Below are 8,133 nucleotides of genomic sequence, written 5' to 3' on the forward strand. Positions count from 1 at the left end.
GAATATATCCCATCTGAATTTAGAGATCATCTGAAGAACAGATTTGATACATTAAACACTAAAGACTGAAGACCAAAAGAGTTATGGGATGACATCAAGAACATCATACATGAAGAAAGCAAAAAGTCATTGAGAAGACAAGAAAGAAAGAAAAAGTCAAAATGGATGTCAGAAGAGACACTGAAACTTGGTCCAGGTACAGATTCCTCATGAGCACAATTAAGTGTTCAGGAATACCCATAATTTGCAATGTTGTCCATAGCTTGTCATGATCCACACATAGTCAATAAAGCACAGGTAATCATCTTTCTGATATTCTCTGTTTTCCGCCAAGATCCATTGGACCTCAGTAATGATATCTCTTGTTCCACAGCCTCTTCTGAATCCACCTTGAACCTCTGAAAGTTCTTTGTCAATATATGCGTGCAGCCACTTCTGTACTACCTTTAGTAAAACTTTACTCACATGGGATGTCAAAGGGATTGTCCGATGAATTCCGCATTCCATTGGGTCACCTCTCTTTGGAATGGGCACAAATATGGATCTCTTCCAATCAGTCGGCCAGATAGTTGTCTTCCAAATTTCTTGGCATCGATGAGTGAGAAAATCCTGTGTCACTTCACTTTCTTGAAAGATTTCAATTTTTATTCCATCAATTCCTGGTGCCTTGTTCTTTGCCAATTCCTTCAATGCACGTTGGACTTCCTTCTTCAGTATCATTGGCTCTTGATCATGTGCTACCTCTTGAAATGGTTGAACAGTAATCATTTCTTTTTGGTACAGTGACTCTCTGTATTCCTTCCATCTTCTCTTGATGTTCTCTACATCATTCAATAATTTGCCCAGAGAATCTTTCAATAATGAAAGTCGAGACTTGAATTTTTTCTTAATTTCTCCCAGCTTGAGAAATGCTGATCGTGTTCTTCCTTTTTGGCTTTGCACATTTTGCACATTTTGTTGTAATATTTGTCTTTATCTTCTCGAGCTGAACTTTGAAATTTTCTGTTCAGCTCTTGGTCCTCCTCATTTCTTCTGTTTGCTTTAGCATCTCTACGCTGAATGATGTCGAAAGCATCAAAAGAACATGGAAGAAATACAGAGTCGCTGTTCCAAAAAAAATGATCAATGTTTAACCATTTCAAGAGGTAGCATATGATCAAAAACCTATGGTATTGAAGGAAGAGGTCCAAGCTGTACTGAAGGCTTTTGGAAAAAAAAAAAAAAATTCAGAAATTAACAGAGTACAAGTTGAAATATCTCAACAAACTGTTTCAGTGCTGGAGGAACTCATTCATCTATGCCAAGAAATTTGGAAGACAGCTACCTGGCCAACCTATCGGAAGAAATCATTATTGGTGCCATTTCAAAGAAAGGTGACCTGGCACAATGAGGAAATCATCCAACAATATCATCAATATCATATCAAGCAAAATTTTGCTGAAGATAATTACAAAATGGTTGCAGCAGCACATCAACAGAGATACCAGAAATTCAAGCTGAATTCAGAAGAGGACATGGAGCCAGGGATGTAAGATGTAATATGAATCTTGGCTGAAAGCAGAGAATACCAGAAAGATGTTTACTTGTGTTTTATTGATATTCAAAGGCATTCGACTATGTGGATCATAACAAACCATAGGAAATAACAAAATAACATTGCAAACAATAGGAATTCCATAATACTTGATTACGCTTATGAGAAACCTGTAGATAGACCTAGAGACAGTTGTAAGTACACAACAAGGGGATACTGCATGTTTAAAATCAGAAAAGATAAATCAAGATTTATCTTTTCATTTTGTATTCTATGTGCAAGATATTGAATGATGCAGAAAACATCAAAAGAAAATGGAAGGAATACAAAGAGTCACTGTACCCAAAAGAAATGACTGATGTTCAAACATTTTAAGAGGTAGCATATAATCAAGAGCCAATGATACCGAATAAAGACGTGCAAGATTCATTGAAGGCATTGGTGAAGAATATGGCTCCAGGAATTGATGGGATACAAATTAAATATTTCAAAAAACTGATGCAACAACAAATTGGAGTGATTTCTGCTCCTGAATTGTACCCTGTTCACTTCCCTAATAAACCCCATAATTGTGAATATGGTCTGTGAGGTCTGTGTGGCCATTGGAACAGATGATCAAATCCAACAGAGAAGTAGAGGGTCATGGGAGGGATGGTTGGTGTCAGAATAGGACATAAAAGGGTGAAGGGTGGAGGCAGGGGTCAGACATGGTCAGCCTTAGGTTGATGTGCACTTTGATTCTGCTTCCATCTTGTGAAGGCAGAGGAGGTCAGACATCGCCTCTATGCTGTTTTTTCAGCCACACTGCTAGTAAGTGATGGAGCCAGGATTCTGACCTAGTGCCCTTAACCATCCCGCTCGAATGCTTTGCTTGGATGTTGGTGCATATGTATATTCCCACTGAGGGTAATTTCATAAAGTACAATTTTATTTACATAAGAAACAAATAAACAAACAAAACATATTTGACATAATTAAGACCCAGGCTGCTTTTCTGGCCATTTCAAAAAAAGGCTTAGCGTCATATTGATAACAACATTTATGATTTCAGAATTCAGATTATGTTTTGCAGAAATAACAAGAGGATACTTGATAGTTTTGATCCTTTAATAATTCAGTTTTCATAAGTTAAAGACTTAAAATTAGGGATAGCATCTGTATTTTGATGTCCCAATTAGCCAAATGGAAACACTTGCTCTTAATTCCTAAGAGAATTTAATGGTGTGACTTTCCAGTTAGGTTATTTTCTTATTTTTCCTTTAAGTACTTCCATACTTTATTACTATTATAGTTTTAGAAAATGTGATCTTCCAGTTTGGGCTAAAAATAAGGACTTTTACTGTGCCCCAGGAAGTTTGATCTCATATGGTGGGTTAGACATGGTATCATCCCCTGTATCCTGAAACTTCTAGTAGAGAAGTGAATAAATAGAGTTTGGCTGCTTGAAGAGAGTAAAGAGAAAATACCTGGGAGAGAACTAAAACCTAAAACACCAGGTGGAAGCTTTTCACTATTTGATCTCCAAGTTGAAGAATGAAAATTCAGAATAAAATGGTTTCAGAAGGCATACTATCATAATTGCACCACAAAGGTCAGGCAATGGGACTCTGCAAAGGCATTTCTTTTTCTAGTAGCTCTAGTAAAGGTCTGGGAATAAGTAATGTGTGGAGGCGCTGCTCTTCTCTTGGTAGAGATATGTTGACTCAGGCCAGCTTCTCTAGGTAACCAGAAATTTTTCTGCTTGAGAACTTATCAGTGCAGACCCTTTCTTTTGAAGAATGTTTCACTTGACCAGGGACAGCCAGGAGGGCACCTAACACCAAATAAGTTACATTCTCCTCCTAGCCAGTTTCCATGGGCGTCAGTAGAACTGTGTTCATAGGATTTTCAATGGCTGCTTTTCCCAAAGGAGATCACCAGGCTTTTCTTCCAAGGCACCTCTAGCAGATGAATGTGTTAATTGTTTGCACCACCCAATGATTCATACCCATTCCCTAGAACATTTAAAAACAAAACAAAACAAAAACAACACAACTTTTTATTGTGAGTTGAATGAAGGTTTGCAGAGCAGATCATTGGATTTCCATCCAACAAATCACACATTTTGTTTCATTTCAATGACTGCAATCCCTCACTATAACACCACTGATCTCACTTCCTCCCTATGTCCCTCGTTTCTATGCCTCCTTCTTTCCGCACCCTTCTGAACTTTGTCCTAAGTTAAATACTGCCCTTTTGATCTCAAGTGATTGACAATTCTATAGTGTGTGTACCTTACTGGTTGATTTTGTCTCTGGCTCACCCAAGCTCACCAACTGCTCCTCGGAAATCTTATACAAAGTTGCTATGGGTTGGAACTGACTCAATGGCACTGAACAACAACAAAAACAATATACTTATCTTAGACTCCCGGTGTGGTGCTGTAGAATCAGCACTGGACTCCGAACCACAAGGCTGGAATTTCAAACCTACTAGCTGCTCCTCGGAAACATTCCCACGGAATGGCTGGCAGTTTTAAACTTCTGACTTCGAGGTTAGCAACCTGACTCGTAACCACACACTACCAGAGCTCTTTTGAAACCCTATATAGGGTTGCTATGAATCAGAACTGACTCGCCAGCACGTAGCAACAGCATATACCTATCTATTGCTTCGCTATGAGTCCGACTTGACAGCACTTAACAACAATCTGGAGTCCTGGTGTGGTATTTAGGATAAAGCACTGGACTGTAAGGTCTGCTTGAACTGCAAGGTTGGCAGCTCAAACCCATGGAAACCCTATAAAGAGTTGCTATGAATTGGAACCTGACTCGACAGCATTTAACAACAACAAGTATACCCATCTAAGGAGCTCTGATGGCTTAGTGGGTTACTTATTGGGCTGCTAACCGAAATATCATTAGTTTGAATACACCAGGCGCTCTTCAGGAGAAACAGGAGGGTTTCTGCTCCTGCAAAGACTTGCTACCTCAGAAACCCTGTCCAGGGTCGCTATGAGTCGGAACCTACTAGATAGCACACAGCCAGCCAGCCACAGACTTACCTAATTGTGAGGCTGGCATAGGACCAGGCAGTGTTTTGCTCGGTTGTGCATACAGTAGTTATGATTTGGAACCAACTTGACGGCACCTGACAATAAATGTACCTATCTAAGGAGCCCTTGGACTTATGGTGTGGTGCTGTAAGCACTGGACTGCAAAAACTGAAAGGTCAGCAGTTCAGACCCAACAGCTGCTCCTCAGAAACCCTGTACAGGGTTGCTATCAGTTGTAATTGGCACTTAACAAAAAAAAAAAAGGAATCCTGTTAGCAGAATGAGTTACAACTTGAGCTACTAACCACGTGGTCAGCAGTTCAAATCTACCAGCCACTGTGTGGGAGAAAGATTAGACTTTCTGCTTCTATAAAGATTTATGGCCTTCAAACTCTAAGGTTTGGTGGTGGTGGTTATGTGCCATCCAGTCACTTCTGACGCATAGCAACCCTGCATAGGGTTTCCGAGGCTGTAATTTTTAAGGGAGCAGAAAGCCTTATCTTTCTCCCACGGAATGGCTGGCAGTTTTAAACTTCTGACCTTGAGGTTAGCAACCTGACTCGTAACCACACGTTACCAGAGCTCTTTTGAAACCCTATATAGGGTTGCTATGAATCAGAACTGACTCGCCAGCACATAGTAACAGCATATACCTATCTATTGCTTGGCTGAAAATTGGATCATGGGAGTAAGTTCTGTTCCAGGCCTGAAGGAAACCAAGGGTCATAGTCTCAAGGTTCTGATTCATAAGGCTTTTTTTATTGCTTTGAGTTTTGTTCCACATTTTCTTCCACTTGATCCAGAACCTTCTAATGTGATCTCTTTCAGAGCAGCTGGTAGTTGATAGCCAGTCACTATCTAGTTCTCCTGGTCTCAGGGCAGTGGAGACTGATGCTCACGTGGCCCATTAGGCCATTGGACTAATTGTTTCCATGTGTCTTCAATTTTCATCACTCTTCTCTTTCCCTTGGACAGAGAGAGACCAACAATTGCATCATGAGCGTTTAAGATTCTCTTGTTAAGCCATTGGAGTCAGTTCCGACTTAATAGAGAGAGACCTTTATAGGATTTCCAAGGTTTTAAATTTTTGCAAAATCGAAAAGTCTCATCTTTCTCCAGAGAAGCAGCTGACAGACTCAAACCTCACACCTTGTGGTTTGCAGTCCAGTGCTTATTGTATGGATTCTAGAGTCTCGAGTCCGTTTTTAATCCCTACTTACTGATTTCTTCTACACCACGTCTTCAAATTCTTGTGTTAGCAAGGCTTGAAGCCTTTCAAATTCAGTCTGTCTCTCCTTTTAACCCTTCAGTTCAGCTACATTCAACAGCTGAATGAAGTATTTGTTGAGTGCCTTCATATGTGTCAGTCCCGGTGCTATACTCTGGGGTTCCAGTGACAAAGAAAAGGGACAAATCCCCTGAACTAAGAAGGCATTCTACTTTTTTAAGCTGATGTTTGGTACATTTATTTACACGATGAATTTGTTCTCCAGTAGTTCCAAAATTTGGGTCTAAGATACACTTGTTTGCACTATGAATTTGTACTACAGTGGTTCTAAAAATTTTTGTATTATAAATATTCCTAGTGTGGCACTGTAGAATAATGCACTGAACTGTAAGGTGGTTCAAACCCACCAGCCGCTTCTCAGAAACCCTATATAGGGTGGCTGTGAATTGGAACCAATTCAATGGCACTTGACAACAAGTAATCATATATTTGACCTGTGGTTTCATACATTTGGATTCCTAGAGATGCATCTTTTTTAATATATGAAGAGAGTTTTCACAGAGAAATGTGAACTCCAGTTGAGACTAAGATCACACATTTAGAATGAGCAAAGTTACAGTGAATTATGGTTCTTTACTAGTGATAGCCTCCTTTTTGAGGAAGTCCTTTTTGTCAGACTTGCAATGATCAAAAACAGCCACAAGTGGTCGCTAAGAGCCTACTTCTTTGGTCCAAGCTTTGCTCCCAATAAGGGCTTTTGATGTTTGCCCACAAACACATTTACTAGTGCGACTCGCATCTCTGTAACTGAGTAACATGTAATTTGGACTATTTTTAAGTATAAATGATAGAAGAACTGTTAACCAAACCCTGGTGATATAGTGGATTAAGCATTGGGCTGCTAACGACAGGCTTGGCAGTTCAAACCCACCAACTGATCCTCCAAGAAAGATGAAGCTGTCTGCTCCGGTAAAGATTCACAGTGTTTGAAACCTTAGATAGGGTCACTATGAGCTGAAATGATTTGATGACAGTGGGTTTTGTTTTGTTTTTTGGTGGTGGTTTTTTATTGGTGCCTGGCACTGTGCTAAGCATTTTGCATGTTATCTTACTTAATCCCCACAATAACCCTCTGGAAGTATTTACTATTACTGTTCTCCCTTTATAGATAAAGAACTTGAGTGTCATATAGGTTAAGGGGCAACCTTAATCACTAGACAAGTCTTTCTACCACTCAGTGCCGTGCCTGAGTTCTGAAATCTGGTTTTGCAAACACCTTTGTGTGTGTGTTTGAGCCATGTATGTGCTATGAACATTGTTAATTCTGATTGGTTGAATTTTCATGGTTAGAACCTCAAACGCTAACAGGGTTACAAGAGTGCAGATTTCATAATAGCTTTTGCAGAGAATTGATGCTTGAATTTTGAATATTTTGTACTGTGCTTAGAACAAAAGCTTTTTTTTTTTTTTTTAAATGTTATAAGGAAATATCTGGAAACATTCAAGCCAATAGACCTTGATAATGAAATGCTCCCAAATGCAATGAATAACTCTCCTAAAATAGGGACATGTACCTATAAAACAGTTTTCTACAAATCAAATGAATTCCATGACTTCAGGGAGAACACAAAAGAATGCAAAAACAAGAGCCTTTTAATAATGGTAGCTCAAATTTAATTGAGCACTAACTTTGTACCAGATATCACTTTAAGCTCTGTATGTGGTGGAACTTAAGTAATTAACAAGAAAGTGTGAGGTAGGCATTATTCTCACTCCCATTTAAAAAAAATGACAAAACTGAGGTCCAGAAAACTAAAGTAATTTACCCATGGTCCCCAAAGAAATAAGTGTTGGAGCTAGGATTTGAACTCAGGCAGTCTAGCCTGAGTTCTAATCGGTGTACTCTCCTAGACACTTATTGTGGCCCTTGTATTTGACATTGTCATCTTTTACAGAGACATTCTTGTCTGTGCACTTAAGTTCTTTGGAGCCTCAAGATCAGTCTTTGTTAGATGTGGTGACATGTCATACTACCTAGCATTAGGACTAGTTCATGGGAAACCTCAGTGCCTATGATTTATGGTATGTATTCTGGTGTGGCATTATAGGATAAGCACTGGACCTCAAGGTCAATTTGAATTGAAAGACCAGCAGTTTAAACCCACCAACCACTCCTTGGAAACTCTCTACAGGGTCACTATGAGTTGGACTGACTCAAAGGCATTTTTTTTTCTTAAATGTTAATGTTTTATTGTGAATTATGTGATAGTTTACATGGGAGAGCATTAGTTTTACACTCATTCTATTGTATATCATCTCATTGCCATGGTTACAATC

This window comes from Chrysochloris asiatica, unplaced genomic scaffold (genome assembly GCF_000296735.1).
Source record: "Chrysochloris asiatica unplaced genomic scaffold, ChrAsi1.0 scaffold00043, whole genome shotgun sequence".
Taxonomy (NCBI): Eukaryota; Metazoa; Chordata; class Mammalia; order Afrosoricida; family Chrysochloridae; genus Chrysochloris; species Chrysochloris asiatica.